We start from the raw sequence: 22741 nt of genomic DNA on the forward strand, positions 1-22741 counted from the left end.
AACCCATCAGCCACTCCTCGGAAGGAAGGTTGGGCAATCCTACTTCCGTAGTGATACTGCCTCGGAAACCCAAGGAGGGGTCACTATGAGTCAGGTTTGACTTGACGGCACATGAAAACAACATAACAATTGTGTATTGACCTCAGCTTGTTAAACTTCTGTATAGCAAGCTGAGAAACTTGCAATTGCCAAACTCAAATTTGTACACATTCAAATGTTTTTAAATAGCCCAAATAAGATTTTTAGCCTACCTTCTTCACATACCACATGAAACTGGTTCCAAAACCTGTTAGCTATACTCAAAACCAAATCCACTGCCATTGAGTTGATTCCAACTCATAGGGTTTCCAAGGCTGTTAATCTTATGGAAGCAGACTTCCCCACCTTTCTTCCATGGAGAAGCTAGTGGATTCAAACCATCACTCTTTTGGTTAGCAGCCAAATGCCTTACCACAGCACCACCAGAGCTCCTTCTGATAACTACAGGTAACATAAAATGTTTTAGTCATAAGGACCCTAAGAGGTTGCTAGCTTTCTTCTTTTACTCTTCTGGTGGCTCCCTGCACCACTTGCCGATGGCAGACTGGCCTCAATAATTTGCTGTGCAACACTATTGCTAATTCATCATCATATCTCCTGTCTTGATCAGTCTCAAATTCCCTTGAACTCATTACAAAGAGTAACAGCAAAAAATGTAAACTTAACAAATGCTAGAAGAATATAGTCAATGCTTATAATTTGATCATATTGCAATTTCCACACCTTTCTTCAGACACTTGTTCAAGGTCACGGAGCTAATTGCTGGTCACTGTCACTGTTCATGGATTATGTCATCTATCCTCTATGAAAACCCTATGAGTTCAATATGTCATAATTAGTCTATCAGAATTATTTGCTACTGATGCCAAGAAAGAACCTTTTACTTCTAAGTGAAATAATGGAAAAGTGTTCATCTGAGGAAGAGAGGGAAGCTTAAAAAATAGATTCATTTTTGGACATACAATTTACTGAAGACTTGGATTCTTTAATACAGAATTTTGTGATAAATTGAACTTTTTGCCTGATGATAAAATGGACTATTTTTTACCTTTGCAAGAATGTTAATAATTTTACTGACAAGTGATTTTATGAATCCAGATTTAAGTAATATTACTCAAATTCTTACTACACAATGTATGAATTTTAGCATTGTGAATTTATGGAATTATGTCCCAATATTAAGTTCAAACACTTTAACATTAAATTTTGAATGAATAATACTAAAGCTCTGGTAGCATAGTGCCTAAGGCAGGAGACTGCTAACCAGAAGGCTGGTGGTTCAAACCTACCAGTCACTCCTCAGAAAGAAGATTGGGCATTCTACTTCCATAGTGATACTGCCTTGGAAACCCAAGGAGGGGTCTCTATGAGTTGGATCTGACTCCACAGCAGTGTTTTTTGTTGTTGTTGTTGTTTGTTTGTTTAATACTAATGCATAGTCTACTTTAGTGATGCAGAAAGAGAAAACTTAGAGCAGACAAAAATAAGAGTTTAACTCCTGTAAAAACCTGAGTTTATGACAAGTATATTTCCTGACATTCCTATAGCTATAAATAATATCAATCGGCTACTTCCTAAGAGTCAGGGAGAACTCTTAGGCTTATATAACATTAAGAAATATTTTCTAAGTATCAGTAAGTTACTAAAGGTGTGAATGAAATGAAAACTACAGTAGGTGCAGATACTGAAAACAGTAAGAGCTCTTTTTTGAATCTGCCTGGTATTTTAAACTCTTGCCTAAGGCACTTGACTGCTAACCAGAAGGCTGGTGGTTCAAACCCCACCAGCCACTCCTCGGAAGGAAGGTTGGGCAATCCTACTTCCGTAGTGATACTGCCTCGGAAACCCAAGGAGGGGTTGCTATGAGTCGGGGCCTACTCGACGGCAAATAACAACAACAACAACAGTCAAGGGCATTATATGTTAAATTAAATGAAGACATTTTACTGACCCTTCAGAAATAAAGAAAGATGAAAGTATTCAAAAGCATTATGTGTAATTTTAGATAAGCACAGAAAAATTTATGAATAAAGATGAAAAGAAAATGGATAAAATTATAATGGCAGAGAATACTGTCTTAGCTGAAGTCAGTGAAGAAGATTTAAATAATATGTCAAATCCTTTACCAGGAGTGGCTCAATCTATGAACTTAAACTCTCTGGAATTGGCATTACCCAATATTGCTTTTCAACTCAATGAACTATTTGACCCAGTTGGTATTGATTCACATTTAACAATTTAGGATCATATAGATCTGAATCTTGTGAAAATGTTTCATGAGAAACAGAATCTGTAGTGGTTTGCAGGTTTCTTTATACAAAGAATTTCTTACATGTTCATTTTGTTATCATTGCTTTCAGCAAAATCTACCAAGGTATATAAGATTATTCTGTAGAATTTTTATTTTGAACAAATGGATTTTTTATTTTTTTTAAAAATGGTTATTTGGGTGTAACTTTACAGAGCAAACATATTTTCCATTCACCAGTTCATACACTTTTTGTTTTGTGACATTGATTCTGCAATGCAACATCTCTCTTCCTACTTCCTCCCTGTGCTTACCCTTTCCCTGTGTCTTTCTTTCCTATACATTCCTGCCCTCTGAGCTTTCTTCTTGTACAGACGCTGCACTTCTACATTCCCACAGTTGAATGTTCTAAGGAACCATGTAGTCCTCTTCATTTTTTTGGCTTGAAGTTAAGCCATGGGAGTAAGTACAATTCCAGGTCTGAAAGGTGACTAGGGGCCATAGAGTCAGGAGCTTTATGTTTCTTTATTAGATGACAATTGTCTTCTTTATGATTTTGAATTTTATTCCACATATTTCTCCTACTCCATCCAAGATCTTCAATTTTGATTCCTTTCTGAATAGTTCTCAATGGCAGCCTGGCACCATTTAGTTCTTGTGGTTGCAGCATCATGTAGGCTGAGGTTTTCATGGTCTACTAGTTCCTTGCACTAATTGTTTCCATGCTTCTTTGATTTTCTTCACTATTCTTTGCTCTGGATGAGGAGGGACCAATAGTTGCATCATAGAAAGCTGCTCACAACTTTCAAGGCCGCAGTTTCTGTTCACCAAAGTGGTAAGTAGAACAATGTTTTTGTGCAGTATGTTATACCAATGGAGCTTGATAAACTCCGTGACCATGATCCCAAGCCCATGGGCTCAGAGACTCACTCAGTCAAAGTGTTTAGCTGTGGCTAAGAAGTTATCATAACTTTGTCCCCGTTAGCTCTAGTATATATATGGACATTCTTTTTTTAAAAAGAAAAAAAAAATTGTGATTTGGGTGGAAGTTTACAGTTGTTATCATTGTTAGGTGCCATCATGTAGTCTCCTACTCATACCAGGATTGTGTATAACAGAACAAAACACTGCCCAGTCCTGTGCCATCCTCACGATCCTTGTTATACCTGAGCCTATCATTGCAGCCACTTAACAATCCATCTTACTGAGGGCTTTCTCCTTTTTTCGTTGACCCTCCACTTTACGAACCATGATATCCTTCTCCAGAGAATGGTTCCTTCTGGCAACATGACCAAAGTAGGTGAGACAAAGTCTAGCCATTCTCACTTCCAAGGAGCATTCTGGCTGCACTTCCTTCAGAATAGATTTGCTAGTACTTTTAGTCCATGGTACTCTCAGCATTCTTCGCCAACACCACAACTCAAAAGCATCAACTCTTTTTCAGTCTTCCTTACTCATTGTCCAGGTCTCACATGCATAAGAGGCAATTGAAAATACCATGGCTTGGGTTAGGCTCACCTTAGTCTTCAAGGAGACATCTTTGATCTTCAGCACTGGAAAGAGGTCTTTGGCAGCAGATTTGTCCAATGCAATACATCCTGATGTCTTGATTGTTGCTTCTATTGGTGTTGATTGTAGAACCAAGTAATATGAAATCTTTGACAACTTCAATCTTTTCTCCATTTATTGTGATGCTTCTTATTGGCCCAGTTATGAGGATTTTTGTTTTCTTTATATTGAGGTGTAATCCATACTGCAGACTGTAGTCTTTCATTTTCATCAGTAAGTGCTTCATGTCATCTTCACTTACAGCAAGCAAAGTTGGGTCATTTGAATATCACAGCTTGTTAATGAGTCTTGCTCCAATCCTGACGCCATGTTCTTCTGCATATAATCCAGCTTCTCAGCTTATTTGCTCAGCATACAAATTGAGTAAGTATGGTGAAAGGATACAACTCTGATGCACTCCCTTCTTGATTTTAAACCATGTAGTATTCTCTTGTTCTGTACCAATGACAACCTCCTTGTCTATGTACAGGTTCCTCGTGAGTACAACTAGTGTTCTGGAATTCCCATTCTTCTCAATGTTAGCCACTTTTGTTATGATCCTCACTATCAAATGCTTTTGCATAGTCAATAAAACACAAGTAAACATCTTTCTGGTATTCTTTTCTTTGAGCCAAGATCCATCTCACATCAGCAGTGATATCCCCCATTCCACATCCTCTTCTAAATCCAGCTTGCATTTCTGGAAATTCTATGTCAATATACTGCTGTGTAGGAGCTCTGGTAACATAGTGGCTAAAGCACTTGACTGCTAACCAGAAGGCTGGCGGTTCAAACCCACCAGCCACTCCTCGGAAGGAAGGTTGGGCAATCCTACTTCCATAGTGATACTGCCTCGGAAACCCAAGGAGGGGTCGCTATGAGTCGGGGCCGACTCAACGGCATATAACAACAACAACAACAACAACATACCATTTTTTAATTATCTTCAGTAAGATTTTTCCTTGCATGTGATATTAATGATATTGTTTGATAATTTCCACATCCCGTGGTATCACCTTTCTTTGGAATGGGTACAAATATGGATGTCTTCCAGTCAGTTGGCTAGGTAATTGTTTTCCAAATCTCTTGGTATAGCCGAGTGAGTGCCTCCAGAGCAGCATCTGTTTATTGAAACATCTCAATCAGAACCCCATTCACCCCTCCTTTTCTGATGAGGTACTGGGTCTGCTTCTCCAGCCCCATGTGTGTTTAGGAAGGAACATATGGTGATTTGTAGCCATTGCTGATGGGTGAGGGTGCTCCTGTCAGGAGCCAGAGGCCCCCTGTGGTTACAAGGTCATCACTATGGTGTTTTATAACCACTGAATTTCTGGTTGGTGGACAAGTGATTTAACTACTGCACCACCAGGGTTCCTTCTCTTAGGAAAAGCCTCTCCTTTTTACTCTCGCTCCTCACTGGCAAGTCTTAAAGCACCAAAGGGGAACTTGACAAAGCAAATTAATTTTCCTTACAGCTGTTCATACACATTTTGCTTCATGACACTGACTGCAATTAATTCTCCACAGTGTAACAGCTCTTTTCTCACTTCCTTCCTGTAGTTACACCTTCCCTGTGTCCTTCCCTCCCGTGTACTCCTATCCACCAAGGTATTTCCCTGTACAAACACTGCCCTTCTATTCTCCTATGATTGATTGATCATTCTAAGGCATCTATCTACCTGATGTAAATGTCCCCCCCCCATATGCCTGTCTACTGTGGCTGGAAGTCACAGGAGTGAGTTCAGTTCCAGACCTGAAGGGTAAATAGGAGCCATAGTCTCAGGGGTCTCATCAGGCTCTATCAGACCAACAAATCTGGTATTTTTTTATGATTCTGAATTTTGTTCCAAATTGCTCTCCCACCCTATCTGGTATCTCCTGTACCGATCCCCCTCCAAGTGGTTGATAATGGTATCCAGGCACCATCTAGTTCTTCTGGTCTCAGGGTCATATAGACTGAGGATCACGTGGTCTACTAGTTCCTTGGGCTAATTATGTCCATGCATATTTGGTTTTCTTCATTCTTCTTTGCTCTGAATGAGAAAAGACCCATCATTGTACCTAGATGGCTGCTTGCAAGTTTTCAAGACCCTAGTCACTACTCACCAAATTAAGACGTAGAACAATGTTTTTGTGTATTATGTTATGCAAATTGAGCTTGATGTCCCCTGTGACCATGGTCCTGAGCCCACAGGCCCAACTACTTACTCCCTCAGGATAGATGGCTGTGGCCTAGGAGCTACCACAACCTTGTGCTTTGTCAGCTTTACGATACACCCCAGAAATTCTTACAGCACATGCAAATATGCTTCTAGAAGCATCATCTGCTAACCCCATGCATGGTCATAGGCACACTACCTCCTGCCTATACATACCTGATCATTCAGTCTGTCCACCCATCTATCCACCCATAGATTCATGCTTGCCATCATGGACAATGCAGCACTGTACATGCAAAGGGGTTTATCTTTGTTGTCTCTGTCTTCCATGTACCTCTCTATGTTTTCCTCAATGAATAGAGACACTCTTATAGCATATACAAATATATATGTAGAAATAACATCTGCCCAACGTATATATAGTCATGAGTATATTCTCTTTCTCCTACCCATACCTGATCAGACAAAACTAAATTTTACCACTTAAATGGTTATCTATGTCTTTTTTCTCTTTCCAGTATTTAAAATTGTTTCCAGAAACATTATATAGTTAGTAATGGAGCTCAATGTAATTTTTTTTCCTTTAATGTATTTTTAATATATGTTGTCACTGTTAGGTGCTGTAAGAGTCTGTTACTGCTTATAGAAACCCTATGTATAACAAAATGGATCACTGCCTGTTCCTGTAACATCTGACACAACAATCTTTGCTATGTTTAAGCTTATTGCTGCAGCGCTGAGAGTCTTCCTCATTTCCATCGGCCCTTTACCTTATCAAACATGATGTCTTTCTCAAGGGACTAAGTCCCTCCTGATAATATGTTTAAAGTATGTGAAATACATCTCCTTGTTTCTAAGGAGCATTCTGGCTGTACTTCTTCTAAGAGAGATTTATGCATTCTTCTGGTAGTCGAAGGTATATTCAACATTCTTAGCCAACACCATAATTCAAAGGCATCAATTCTTCTTCTCTTTTCCTTATTCATTGTCTAGTTTGCACATGCATATGAGAAATTTGAGAATTCAATGGCTTATGTCAGGTGCATCTTAGTCCTCAAATTGACATCTTTGTGTTTAACACCTTAAAGAGGTCTTTTTCAGCAGATTTTCACAATGCAATACATTATTTGATTTTGTGACATCTGTTTCTATGGACATTGATTGTGGATCCAAATGAAATGAAATCATTGACAACTTTAATCTCTGTTTATTATTATGTTGCTGATGGGCCCAGTTGTGAGGATTTTTGTTTTCTTTATGTTGAGGTGTAATCCATTATGAAGGCTGTAGTCTTTGATCTTCGTCAGTATGTGCTTCAATTCCTCTTCACTTTCAGCAAGCAAGGTTGTGTCATCTGCATATCATACATTCTTAATGACTCTTCCTCTAATCCTGATGCCACATTCTTCTTCATATAGTTCTCAGATTATTTGCTCAGCATACAGATTGAATAATTACAGTGAAAGGATATAGCCTTGACCCACACCTTTTCTGATTTTCACCATAAAGTATCCTCTTGTCTGTTTGAAAACTACCACTTGATCTTTGCACAGGTTCCACAAAAGCACAATTCAATGCTCTGGAATTCCCATTCTTCACCATGTTATCCATAATTTATTATATTCCACACAGCTGAATACCTCTGCACAGTCAATAAAACACAGGTAAACATCTTTCTCATATTCTCTGCTTTCAGCCAAAATCTATTTGACATCAGCAATGATATCTCTTGCTCCATCTCCTCTATTGAATGTGGTTTTAATTTCTGGCAGTTCCCTGTTGATGTACTGCTACAACCACTTTTGAATTTTCTTCAGCAAAATTTTACTTATTGTGATATTAATGATATTGTTCAATAATTTTTGCATTCTGTTAGATCACCTTTCTTTGAAATGGACACAAATATGGATATCTCCCAGTCTTAGTGAGCACTTCCAGCATTGCATCTATTTGTTGAAGCATCTCATTTAGAATTCTGTCAATTCCTGGACTATTGTATTTTACCCTTGGCAGTGAAGTTGTTTTTTTTTTTTCTCTTTTAGTTATAGAACCATAATTTGCTGATAATATACAATCTCACAAAATGGTTTATTGTCAAACACGTTTTTTTGGTACCATGATTCTGTGTATTATTTCCATGTTCTTCTTCTTATTATTATTATTACTTTTTAAACACATTTTACTGAAATATAATATATGTACAACAAAATACACAATCTTTCCATCTTCTTTTGATGTTTCATATGTTGTTCAATTTTTTACTCATACAATCCTTCAAGGATTGGACTTTTTGAGGTTTTAATTTTTTTCAGTTCTTTCAGCTTGAGCAATGCTGATGGAGTTCTTCCTTTTGGTTTTATAACTCCAGTGTTTGCACATTTCACTATCATATTTTCTTTTGTATTCTCAAGCCACCTTTTGAATTCTTCTATTCAGCTTTTTAGTTAATTATTTCTTCCTTTCACTTTAGCTACTGTACATTCAAGAAGTTTCAGAGTCTTTTCTGACATTCATTTTGATCTTATTTTTCTCTCCTGCCTTGTTGTCACCTTTTGTTTTCTTTACATAAGATGTCCTTGATATCATCCCACAACTCATATGATCTTTAGTCATTGCTATTCAACTCATCAAATCTATTCTTGATATGTTCTCTAAATAAAGGTGTGATGTACTAAAGGTCATACTTTGGCTCTCCTGTTGTTGTTGTTAAGTGCCGTCGAGTCGTTTCTGACTCATAGCGATCCCATGCACAGCAGAACGAGAAACACTGCCCGATCCCGCGCCAGCCCCACAATCCCTGCTATACTTGAGCCCATCATCACAGCCACCATATCAATCCATCTCGTTGAAGGCCTCCCCCTCTTTCGTCGACCCTCCACCCTACCAAGTATGACATCCTGGACCTGCTTTAATTATCTTCAGCTTCAGTTTGAACTAGTGTAGGAGCAATTGATGGACTGTCCTGTAGTTGTTACCTAGCCCTGTTCTAACTGATGATATTGAGCTTCTCCATCATATTTTTCTACAGAGACAGTCTATTTAATTCCTCTGTATTCCATGTGGTGAGGTTCAGGTACATAGTCACTGTTTGTGTTGCTGGAAAAATGTATGTCCAAAGAATAAGTTGTTGGTATTATAAAATTCTATCATGTGATCATATGTGAGCAAGGAGTCAGCGGCAGGGGTCCAGGTAAGGGGAGGGAACTCAGACCATGCTCCACAAGTAGCAAGGTAGGAAAGTGGAGGAAAGGAGAGAAAAAGGCCAAGGGGATCAGGATAGAGAAAGAAGTCAGCAGCAGGGACCCAGGAAAGGGGAGGTTGGAGAGGTTTTGAACAGCTAAGGGAGACAACCTTGTCTGTTGGTTTTTCCTACTGTGGTGATGCTGTGAATCTTGAGGCTGTGCCACTGGTGTTTCAAACCCAGTTGGGTGCACATGGTGCACAGATTTCAGCATGGCTGGCAGACTGAGACAAACTAAGAAGAAGGAGGAGGCAGTCCACTTCTCAAAGAGTTGGCCAGGGAAAACCTTATGAATAGCAGAGAAACATTGTCTGATACATTGCTGCCAACTTTATGAATAACCCAGAAACATTGTCCAAAAGAGAGCAGAAGGATGAGCCACTTAGGTTAGAAGACTCTTGAAATATGACTGGGAAGGAGTTGGATCATCAGAGTAAAACCAGCCTTACTGATATGGATAAGGTAAAGTTTTCAAGACCTACATTTGCTGACATGTCATGACTCAAATTGAAGAGAAACAGCTGCAAACATCCATTAATAATCAGAACATGGAATGCATGAAGTATGAATCTAGGAAAATTGGAAGTGGTCAAAAATGAAATGGAATGCATAAAGATTGATATCCTAGTCACTAACAAGCTGAAATGGACTGGTTTGGGTCATTTTGCATTGGACAATCACATGGTCTACTATGCTGGGAGTGACAATTTGAAGAGGAATGGTGTGGCATTCATCCTCACAAAGGATGTTTCAAGATCTATCCTGAAGAACAATGCTGTCAGTGATGGGATAATATCTATATGCTTATAAAGAAGACCAGTTAATATGACTATTATTCAAATTTATGCACCGACCACCAAAGCCAAAGATGATGAAATCGAAGATTTTTATCAACTTCTGCAGTCAATCAGGATGTGTTAATCATCACTGGTGACTGCAAGGCAAAAGTTGGAAACAAAGAAGAATCACCGGTAGTGGGAAATTTTGGCCTTGTTGACAGAAATAATACTGGAAATCGCATGGTAGAATTTTGCAAGACCAAGACTTATTCATTGTAAATACCTTTTTTCAACAACACAAAAGGTAGCTATACACGTGGACTTCTCTAGATGGAACACACAGGAATCAGACTGACTACATCTGTGGCAAGAGATGATGGAAAATGCAGTATCTTCAGCCAAAACCAAGCCAGGAGCTGATTGTGGAACAGACTATCAACTGTTCATATGTAAGTTCAACTTGAAATTAACGACAATGAAAATAAGTCCATGACAGCCAAAATATGATCTTGAATATATCCCTCCTGACTTTAGAGACCATCTAAAGTATAGATGTGATGCATTGAATACCAATGATCAAAAACAAGAATAATTGTGGGATTGCATCAAGAACATCATCAATGAAGAAACCCAGAGGTCACTAAAAATATAAGAAGAGAAGACCAAAATGGAAGACAGAAAAGATTCTGAAACTTGCCCTTGAGCAGAGAGTAGCTAAAGAAAATGGAAGAAATGACAAAATAAAAGAGGTAAACAGATTTCAAACAGTAGATTGAACAGACAAAGCCAATTACTATAATGAAATATGCAAAGACCTGGAGTTTGAAAACAAAAAGGGAAGAACACACACAGCATTTCCCAAGCTGAAAGAACTGAGGAAAAATTTAAGCCTTGAGTTGCAATATTGAAAGAGTCTATGGTCAAATATTGAATGATGAAGGAAACATCAAAAGAAGATGGAAGGAATACACAGAGTCACTGTACCAAAAAGAACTGGTCAATCTTCATCCATTTCAGGAGGTGGCATATGATCAAGAACCAATGGTACTGAAGGAGGAAGTCGAAGCTGCAATGAAGGAATTGGTGAAGAACAAGGCTCCAGGAATTGACAGAATACCCTTTGAGATATTTCAAGAAATGGATGTCCCACTGGAGGCACTCACTCAGTTATGCCAAGAGATTTGGAAGACAGTTACCTGGCCAACTGACTGGAAGAGATCCATATTTGTACCCATTCGAAAGAAAGGTGATCCCACAGAATGTGGAAATTATCAAACAATATCATTAATATTGCACACAAGTAAGATCTTATTGAAGATAATTCAAAAATGGTTGTAGCAGTGCATTGACAGAAGTGCAAGCTGGATTCAGAAGAGGATGTGGAACAAGGGATTGCATAGCTGCTGTCAGATAGATCTTGGCTCAAGGCAAAGAACACCAGAAAGTTGTTTACTTGTGTTTTATTGACTATGCAAAGGCATTTGACTGTGTGGATCATTATAAATTGTGAATAACATTGAGAAGAATGGGAATTCTGGAACACTTAACTGTGGTCATGAGGAACTTGTGCATTGACTAGAGGCAGTCATTCGAACAGAACAAGAGAAATCTGCATGTTTTAAAATCAAGAAGGGAGTGTGTCAGGGTTCTATCCTTTCCACATACTTATTCAATCTATATACTGAGCAAATAATCTGAGAAGCTGCACTATATGAAGAACGTGGCATCAAGATTGGAAGAAGAATCATTAACAACCTGTGGTATGATGACGATACAATTTTGCTTGTTGAAGGTGAGGATGACTTGAGGCATTTGCTGATGAAGATTAAAGAATAGAGTCTACAATATGGATTACATCTCAATATAAAGAAAACAAAAATCCTCACAACTGTACCTATAAGCAGCATCACAATAAATGGAGAAAAGTTTGAGGTAGTCAAAGAATTCACATTGCTTGCTCTACAACCGAGGCCAATGGAAGGAGCAGTCAGAACATTAGAGGACATATAGCACTGGGCAAGTTTGCTGCATAGGCCCTCTTTCAAGTGCTGAAAAGCAAAGATGTCTCCTTGAGGATTAAGGTGTGCCTGACACAAGCCATGATATTTTCAATCACCTCATATGCATGTGAGAGCTGGACTAGGAAGACTGAAGAAGAGTTGATGCTTCTGAATTGTGGTACTGGCAAAGAATACTGAAAGTATCATGGACTGTTAAAGAACTAACAGATCAGTCCTGGAGGAAGTGCAGCTGAAATGGTCCTTGGAAGCAAGAATGGCCAGACTTTGTCTCACCTACTTTGGTCATGTTATCAGAAGGGACCATTCCCTGGAGTAGGATGTCATGCTTGGTTAGGTGGAGGATCAATAGAAGTGGGGAAGGCTTTCAATGAGATGGATTGATGTGGTGGCTGTGACGATGAGCTCAAGGTATAGCAAGGATCATGGAGCTAACGCAGGATCAGGCTGTGTTTCGTTCTGCTGTGCATAGGGTCACTATGAGTCAGAAATGACTCGATGACACCTAATAACAACATCGTGGGATCTCTAGTGTCATTTCTATCACCAAGGCCATATTTTCCAACTATTGATCCTTCTTTTTTGTTTCCACCTTTTGCATTCCAATTACCACTAATTATCAATGCATCTTGATTGCATGCTCAATCAATTTCAGACTGTATATGTTGGTAAAAATCTTCAATATTTTCATCTTTTGCAGTAGTGGTTGGTGAGTATGTTTAGACAAATTTGTACTGGTCTTCCTTCTAGGATTATAGATAGTATCTCATCACAGATAGATCTTGGAATGTTCTTTTTGATGATAAATGATGTGACAATTTTCCTCTTCAATTTGTCATTCCTAACACAGTAGACCGGAGCTCTGGTGGCATAGTGCCTAAGGCATTTGACTGCTAACCAGAAGGCTGGTCGTTCAAACCACCAGCCACACCTCAGAAGGAAGGTTGGACAATCTACTTCCATAGTGATGCCGCCTCGGAAACCCAAAGAGGGGTCACTGTGAGTCGGATCTGACTCAACATCAGTGGGTTTGTTTTGGTTCAACACAGTAGATCACATGATTGTCTAATTCCAAATGGCCAATACAAATACATTTCAGTGTAAATGCCTAGCATATCTATCTTCAAATATTCTATTTTTAATATTAATGATTAATAATTTAATAATTAAACAATTTTTACATGTATGATTCAGTGACATTAATTACATTCTTCAGGTTGCACATTGAGTTTTTTTCCCCTAAGTTAAAGACTGCAAAGCAGATTACATTTAGAAAGTTTTTCTTAAAAAATGCAGTAGAAGAGCTGTAAATGGAGAGATTATATCGATGTAGACATTCTTTACATTATTATTATTATTATACTTAAAATTGAACAGTTGATTATTATAGACCAAATAACAAACCAGTAAGTGACTGAATTAACTGTGAGCTTCTCATTAAAATGCAAAGTTGTAACTATTATTGGGGAATATTTGGTAAAATTTCCACACAGTACATCAGAAGCAAAATGTGCTAAAACTAAAATGTACTAAAACTAAAAATTATTTTTTTTTCTTTCTAGCTTTATTTTATATTTAGATTTATTAATAATGATTTACCTCTAATTATACAAGCATAAATCATTTTAGAGAAAAATAATATAACGTTATTTACCAGTGGATATTCCTTTGCTCACCCTCTGTCCTACATTTGTGTTTAGTGTCAACAGAGATAATAAAAATCTGTAGTAAGCATATGTGAAATCCTTCCATGTTTGGGTATATTGGTCTGGATAATTCTGAACAAACCTATTAAGAGAAGAGGAAAAAAATTACTGAAGACTTTAGTAGCCCCTAAAATTCTATCCTTATTAGATCATTGTAATACTCAAACTACAAATATATGTCACTCAGAAAAATAGTATCTGAAGAAATTACAGGAAAAGCATGATTTGAAAGGGTGACACTTATGCTTGACAAAGATTGTGCCACCAAATGAAAGGAGAAGCAGCTTTTTAATATTATTTTTGGCTATTAACCAAAGTTCTCTGGTGGGCATTTTGAAGGTCCATTAAGACCCTCTAGGGCACACTGTTCAATTTTTAAACTGCTCTTGAAGGAGAGCCCATTAAAAAAAAAAAAAAAAAAAAAAACTCTTGTAATACAATAGTTTCTTCACCAAGATGTGGATGTCATTCTTCATACTGCATAGAAGTCTAAAGAAAAAAAGGCAAAGGAATTGAAGAAGACTGAAAATACACTACGTAAACTATTTTTCTAGCATTTGGAAGGCCCTGATCATGATGGAAGGAGTTCTGGTGGTGCAGTGGTTAATGCTTTTGGCTGCTAACCAAAAGGTGAGTGGTTCAAACACATCAGCTGCTCCATGGAAATACAATGAGGCAATGTGCTTCTGTGAATACTTTCAGCTTTGGAAACACACTGGGGTCACTCTGACTCAGAATCAACTTGATGGCTTTGAGTTTTTTTTTTTTTTTTTTTAGAGCCTGATGTAGAGTCCCTGGGTGATGCAAATGAATAATTGTTCAGCTGCTAATGAAATGGTAGGTCTGAGTCTACCCAGAGGTGCCTGAAGGAAAGGTCTAGTGACCTACTTCTGAAAAATCAGCCATTGAAAACCTTGAATATTGAAGCACAGTTTTACTGTGACACCCATGGAGTCATCATAAGTTTTAATCACCTCAAAAGATTTTGGAGAATGACAGTTAAGGCGTAGGGACTTTTCTGCACCAACACAAGAAAATGGATGGAATACCACAACAAGGCAAAAGAAGCTTCTAGAATGTGGGTAACTCTGCCACATTTTATGTACAGCAGTGCCTTCTCTATGAACAGAAGAGGAGAGAAGCCCCTCACCTTCCTCCCTTCTACCTCAGAATAATTCAGTCCTTCATGATATGTGTGTGGTAGAAACTAGAGAACAAATAATGACAAAGTTATAGCAGAAACCTGAAGAATTTCAGCAGAGTGTTGGGAAATCCTACTTCTCTGTGATTGCAGGGAGACTTTGGTCACATCGAACAACAACAACAAAAAAGCCAAATCCATTGTCATCTAGTCAGTTCTGACTTACAGTGACCCCATATGTTACAGTGTAGAAATTAACCCCATAGGATATGGAGTTTTTGTGGCTGCAATCCTTACAGAAGTAAGTTGCCAACCCTTTCTGCAGTGTCTGTGTGTAGGTTTGAACCACCAACCTTTCTGTTGGCAGCTGAGTGCAGACTTTTTTTGTGTCACTTAGGGAGAGATTTCTTGTACTAAACAAGCCACCTTTGAATATCACATCTCCAGGTTTTCTGAAATTAAATTGGGTTGAAATGCAGGCTAAAGAAAAAGAAACATTCTGGACTTAAAAATGTGAATAATATAATAGAGAAAAAAGACTAGAATACACCTACATCTTGAAGTGGTTTCTATGACTATGTTATATGATGCCACATTCTATTATAATTTTCTGTAATACTTATCATAGGAATCTTTTGGCCTGAAGAATGAATAAATGATTGAAGTAACTGTGAGTCCTCTCATTAAAATGCAATATTACATCTATTTGTTGGAGACTATATTATAAAAATTTACCCAGTTTATCAGAAATAAAGTGTTTTATTTGTTGTATAAAGAAAACATAATTTTGTCATTGCTTTTTTACTTTTAATTGAAATTTGTTATATATTTGCATTCAAAATTTCTAATGAAACCATTTGCAAGTTACAAATTCAGTTTAGCACTTTGTTATTTTACTTTAGTGCAAAAGGAAAAATGAATGTTTGCTTGTATGCCCTCAAAGACTAGACAGTTGCTTGGTGAGTAAATCGTCTGACTTAGAGGTTTCTTTTCACCAGGTTCTTCCACTGTCACCCCTGAAAAGATTTCAACTGTAGGTTTCCCTTCTGGAAGCCGTACTTCCTATAACAACCCAGGAAGTATCCCAGGGCCATAGAACCTGAATAATCATGGGCCCTTATTTGCAGGGGTTGGGGTTTCTCTCTCACAATACCCTGAAACCCCACTATATGCTAGTTGAATTCATTGGAAAACTCAAAAATTCACCAACTAAGGCCAGGAACCTTTTGCTTTGAGATCTGTAAGGGTGAGCCTGCCCTTGCAGTAGCATTGACTCGTTGAGCATATCTCTGTCCATTCCTCAAGGAACTGAACTGAAGTACCAGCCACCACTTGCTGGGCAATTATTAGGTAGTATAGATATTGTCTCATTTTATCATTCTCATAACCCTAATAAGCAGGTAATAGTGTTTCTATTTTACAGATAAGAAACTACATTTTAAAGAAGTTAAGTGATTTGCTCAAGGTTTGTGTTTATCCTTTTATTAAATGAAGCATTATATCCACCAAACTTCTTGCCCACTTCTTTTGGTATGAACAGAGATGGGAAGGATAACTAGAAGAACAGAGAAATAGGGGATTCCATGAGTCTCCAGGGTGAGGAACAACATCCATTTTTTAAAAAGAAATGGCACTGATTCCAACACACATACACTTACACAGTTTTGAATCCAGATTTCCACACAATTATATAAAAGAAAGGTCTTTTGATCCAATCACTTACAAAGGTCAAGAGGAAGCATTGATGTTTTGTTGGAAATAATAGCCTTGACACAGAGCACAGCTTATGTCCCCTATGTGTGTATTTCACTAAACAGTTGGGTAATAAATTTCCAAGATCAGATGATCGGATGGTGTATGTGAAGTTGGCATGAGTATGCATATATCTGAAAAATGACTTTAAGATGTAAGTTTTGGGGCTTTCTCATTAAAGATAAGTTCATCTTTTAGCAATCTCTATGCAGAGACTATGGAGTTCTGAAGGCACAGTGATTAAGTGCTCAGTCGCAAAGCACAATGTTGGTGGTTTGAACTCATAAGCCAACCTGTAGCAGTTTGTTTCTGCAAAGATATACAGCCTTGGAAACTCTATGGAGCAGTTCTAATTTGTCCCTTAGAGTCATTTTGAGTCAGTGGAATGAGTTTGGTGGTTTTTTTTTTGTTTTGTTTTGCTTTGCACAGCCTTGGTGGTATAATGATTAAACACTTAGCTGCAAACCAAAAGGTTGCCAGTTTGAAACTACGCAGCAGCTCCTTGGAAGAAAGATCTGGTGATCTGCTCTGAAGGATTATTCCTGGGAACCCGATAGGGCAGTTCTATTATTCTGTCCAATGGGGTGGCTATGAGTTGAAATTGACTCAATGGCACAGATATCACCACCAATCTGTCAGTTTTTCATATTATGCTTGCTAGTGTGTTACTATGATGCTGGAATTTATGACACTAGTATCTCAAATGCCAACAGGATAACTTATGGTAGACAGGTTTCAGTGGAGTTTTCAGCCTAAGACAGAATAAGAAGAAAGTCCTGGTGAGCTATTTCCAAAAATTAGCCAAATAAAACCCTTTGGACCACAACATAATATCTGGAAAATGAACCCTGTATGTCAGAAGGCACTCAAAATACAAGATGGCCACAATGGACTTTTAAGCATACCAATGACCAATGATTGTGAAGATGCAATAGTACCAAGCAAAATTTACTTGTTATACATGGGTTCACCATGAATCAGAGCTGACTCCAGACAACTGACAACACAACTTCCACAGGTAAGTCTAATCAGTGTAGGTGGTAATAGAGGCATTATATGCAGAAATAATCAAGGGTCTATCCTCTAACTCAGAGCTGGTGGCAAAATTAAAAGGTGCTTTGGTTCAGGAGGTGTCTAGTTTTTGATGGACTCACTGTCCCTGAGCAAAGACAGTGGGGGCAGTGCAAGGAAGATGACATAGAAACTCTGATTTATCATCTCCAGTCTGCTCCACACTAACTATCTCTTCCTCTCCCAGCCCCTCCTCTATAACCACTCATGTTCAGCCCCTCATCATTTTGTATCTGGCTTGCTTCTTCATAAGTCTTCTGCTTTCTGCCTTAAAATTTTCCCATTCTACAAATTTCAGTCATGGTGGTTACCAAGAAAAGTAAATTTAATTATACCATTCTTCCACTTAAAATCCTCCTATCTCCCCATTCTTTAAGGGACTCAATTAAAACACAAAGAATGCATACAAACGCCATTACTTACCTGCTGTCCAGTCTTGTTCCTTGCCTACATCCTCCTCACACTGACACAGTCTCACAGACACTTATAGTCTACAGCCCTAGCTTGGTGGTCTGGCATAAACTGCACCCTTGTTGCCATCATGCTTACATACAGAGCTCATACCCAAAGCTCTCCTCCATTGTGAGCTTCTGGGAAAGGCTCCACAAGTTTCCTTGACTCTGTTCACACCTTCTCCTTACTTTCATCTTATAACTCACTGCCGTCGAGTCGGATCTGACACATAGCGACCCCTCCTTGGTTTCCGAGGCAGTATCACTATGGAAGTAGTGATACTTCCTTCCAAACTTTCTTCCAAGGAGTGGCTTGTGGGTTTGAACCACCAGGCTTCTGGTTAGCAAATGACTTAGGCACTACACCACCATAATTCTCTTCATCTTATAAGTCACAGCCATTTGACCAATGTATTGCTTCCACTACCCAGTTCTGGAAGGAAAGCTCTAGAGGACTGGCCAATGTCTTTTGTCTCTGAACTTCTAGTCCCTGGCACAATGCCCAGTCTTTGATGGGATTCAGTCAAGGTTGCATGTGAAAAGCATTGAAATAAGTTTTTGCCTCTCATTTGACCCTCACAAAACCTCCTTAGTTTTTCCTGTGCACCCAAAAAACAAAATCCAAACAAGCTGTTGTTGAATCAGTTCTCACTCCTGCAGACCCTGTGTGTGTCAGAGTAGAATTGTGGCCCATAGAGTTTTTAAAGGGTGATTTTTCAGAAGTAGTAAGCCAAGCCTCTCTTCAGAGACTTCCGTGTGAACTCAAACCAGCAACGTTTCTTTTCAGTTAGCAGCCCAGACTCAAATCTAGTTTTCCCATGATGGTGCCACCAGGTGGCAGTGCATGAACATGACTTTGGTTCTGAGCCTCAGTTTCCTTCTCTGGAAAATGAAATGACTGCTAACTTGATCACTCACTTTTAGGATATTTTCCCAAATGTGAATTAAAAATTCCATACTTCTGGAGACTTATTATTGCTTTCTGTTTCCTAGAACAACCAAATTCTTAAAAATCAAGATTTTCAAAAGATATGAAGTCAAATTCAGGTTCATGTCTCTGAGACTGATAGCGCAATAGACAGGTTAGCTGGTGATTAACAATTGAGGATCTGTCCTGGCACTTCCCAGGCCCATCTTTGTCACAGCAAAAAAGCCCACAGCAAATGAATAAATACATCATATCAAACTTTTTATTAGGCTGTCAGCATTGTGTATATTCTCCAGAAACATGTACCCCATAAAAACATATTTCATTTCTCTCCAGCTGATTTGATGCAGTTTTGTTCAATGCTGCTTAGTTATACTTATGTCAAAAAAGCAGGGGAAAATGAAAAGTAGACAATATTCAAAAATGGAAAGCAGTAAAAGGTAAAGACCTTGAGGTTCTGGACCAAAACCAAAATCACTCTGTCGAGTTGGATCTGACTCATAGTGACCCCTCCTTGGGTTTCTGAGGCAGTATCACTACAGAAGAAGATTGCTCAAGGTCCTGGTCCTTAAAAAAAAAAAAAAGATCAAAATGATGTGGACCTCACATTATGTAGCATTTATCTGAAGCATTATATTTCTAAATTTTGCAAAGTAATAGGAAACTCATTAACTTTTATAGCCAGACAAACAGGCAATAGTATTTTTAGCTATAGAGATGTAATTGGAGTTTTATTTAAATGTGTCAGGGAGTTTGGGCTTATTACAGGCAACAAAGCCCTCCTTGGATTTATCATCCAAGTGATACTACTGTTGGTAGACTCGGGAACTCATCCAATACTGTGTCCTTATGTTCAGTTAAACTAAAGAGCCAGGGCTTGATGGAAATTAGCCTCCTCAAATTTTAAGCAATACTAGTAATTATATCAATAATAGTGATTCTGGATTAAAATGTTCTCTGTCCCTGATGTTGTCTTGATATGAACAAAATAAAAAAAGCTAATCTGGATCATAAACAGAATTCTTAAGTTTGTCATGAAAATACACCATGTTTGTCTTTTGATTCTGCTACACCAAAGCTCTTTCCTGAACTCTAATTCTTTTTTCTCTCCCATCTGGTGCTTTCCATCTAATATTATTATCTGTCTGCCCATTTATGTAACCTCAGGGATAAACCTATCTGAGAAAGCACCCCATTGGGTTCAATCAGATTCCTAATAGATACTGGCTAGTAAGGGCTTTGGACATGGCCTGTGTTCTTGCAAAAACATGTTCTTTTAAAATATTAAGTTTAAAGTCCCCTTTTAAAAAGTGGGAAAGGTTAGTTTAGTGCTTCTGATTTTTTCCACTATTATCCCTTCTCCATTTCATGTAAAAGAAACTCATTGAAAGACAAATATTGGCTTTTGTTTAAAGATGACTAAATGAAGATACTATTATTGCACTTCTTTTGCTTTCATTCTCCCTCAAAACCTACAAAAAGAGAGAGAGAAGAATAGATAATTTTTTTCCATTTTGGTTAAGACAAGGATATGGAACCTCAATGGAAATGCTGAGGAATCTCTATATAAACTAGGGAGTAGATGAAAGCTGACTTCTGAGACCTGAGACCTCAGACCACCCTAGAGATGTCCTTAAGAGGGAGGACCCATTTTTATTCCCCAGGGCCAGTTCTTCTTACCAATGGAAGATAGCCAGAGGTATACAGAGCAGAAATGGTGGGACAGAACAAGGCCAGCAATAAAACAGAGAGCCAAGTAAGGGCTTAGGAGACTAATCATGCAGAAAGGAGTGTTCTCAAGGAAAAGACATAGCTGATTTTGTTGGAGGACTACAAGAATACATTAAAGTTAAAGCAACAGATCACACCCCCTAGTTTAATTGCTACCACACTTGCATCTCCACTTTCCCTAGAAATAACTCAATGGGGCTACTATCTGTGTTCCTTTAAAGACAATTCTGCAAAGAAATCCAGCCTGGACCTATGTATAAAAACTACAATCAAGCAATCAACTACATCAGTAGAATGGTAGATCAAAAAAAAAAAAAAAACTCACTGCCATTGAGTCAATTCTGACTCATAGTGACCCCCTTTGCATTTCTGAGGTGGTCAGTCTTTATGGTCTTCTTTCCATGGAGCATCTGGTGGATTTGAACCACGAACTTTCTGGTTAACAGCCAAATGCCTTAGCCATAGTACCACCAGAGCTCCTTGGTGATGGTAGATGGGGAGAAAATTCAAGACTGAGGTATATCTAGGATATATATTGCAAATGGAATAATTCAGGGAAACAGGGAAGAATTTTTTACCAACATTTCTTCATTACTGCAAAGTTATGTTGTACGGCAGACACTATGATCTGTACTTGAAATGTTGTTGTTGTTGTTGTTGTTGTTGTTATGTGCCGTCGAGTGGGCCCCGACTCATAGCGACCCCTCCTTGGGTTTCTGAGGCAGTTATCACTACGGAAGTAGATTGCCCCATCTTCCTTCCGAGGAGTGGCTGGTGGGTTTGAGCTCCCAGCCTTCTGGTTAGCAGTCAAGTGCCTGAGCCACTATGCTACCAGAGCTCCTGTACTTGGAATAAGGATGTTCAAATAAGAGACTGTGTGATGATAGGAGAGGTTTTGAACAGAGACACCACTGTCCGGTAAGAAATAGAAAGGAAAGAGAATATCACAGAAATAAAAACCAGGTATGAAATAACAGGGGAGGTGGAGATGACAACACAAGCAGGTCTCAACAGACCTAGGGGAGGTGTCATAGACTAAGTATTAAAAATACCTAGAATTAAAAAATAATAATAATGACTGATTTGTGAGAGAGAAAAAGATAATGTAACTCTCATCTAGCTCCTGGTAATTTCTAATCTAATATCCTCACTGTCGGCCTTGGTGGTGCAAGCAAAAGCACTGGTCTGCCCTGGTTGATTTGTGCTTGTTCTTGGATGAAACCATGTCACCTGCCAGATGATGTCCTTTGCTTCCTCTAGCTATTTTCTTCAGTACTTTTTTTTGTGAAATCTTTCCATATGGGTTTGTACTTGAGTGATTTTAGAGGCTCCAGTGACAATAACTCAGCTCTAAGCTCTCTTCCAGCTTTAAATCTCATTACTCAGTCATCTGTGGCAGTTACCACTAGGTTTGCCCACATGCCCATCAGGCTCATGATTGGCCTTCCCCAAGAGAGCCAGCACTTTCTGTGCTGGCAGTTTCACTGGCCTCATAACCCAGCAAAAGTCACTCTCCACATAGGTTCACGTGTCTTTTTCATTGTGGCTGTAAGCAGAGAGAAGAAATATCTTGTTTCTTTAAAACCAATAGAAGTCTCTTTGTACTAAAGAAGAGTGTACTCATCAATGAAAATGTACAAGTCATTAATTTTCAGAAAATTATGTAATATCAGCACTTAAAAAATGAAAATAAGATAGAAAATGCACAAAAACAAGAGTTGCAGACAACCTTAATATCTTGCAGTTGGTTCTGCATTTTGTCTTTGAAGGTCAGTGTTACTACTCAAAGACAAAAAAAAAAAAATTCTATCATAAAATTGATCATCTACTTCAACTGCCAATGAAATAATTCTGACCCATAGAGACCCTCTAGGGCAGTGTAGAACTGCACCATAGGGTTTCTAAGGCTGTAATCCTTTTGAAAGCAA

The 22741-nt window shown here is 38.4% G+C and overlaps 1 pseudogene; it reads left to right on the top strand.

Moving 5' to 3' along the window:
• Positions 1 to 2083: 2083 nt before the first annotated feature.
• Positions 2084 to 22741, top strand: part of LOC103204710 — a 45107-nt pseudogene continuing 24449 nt past the window's right edge.

The sequence above is a fragment of the Orycteropus afer genome, unplaced genomic scaffold (assembly GCF_000298275.1).
Source record: "Orycteropus afer afer isolate SDZICR_OR568_19922 unplaced genomic scaffold, OryAfe1.0 scaffold00256, whole genome shotgun sequence".
Classification (NCBI taxonomy): domain Eukaryota; kingdom Metazoa; phylum Chordata; class Mammalia; order Tubulidentata; family Orycteropodidae; genus Orycteropus; species Orycteropus afer.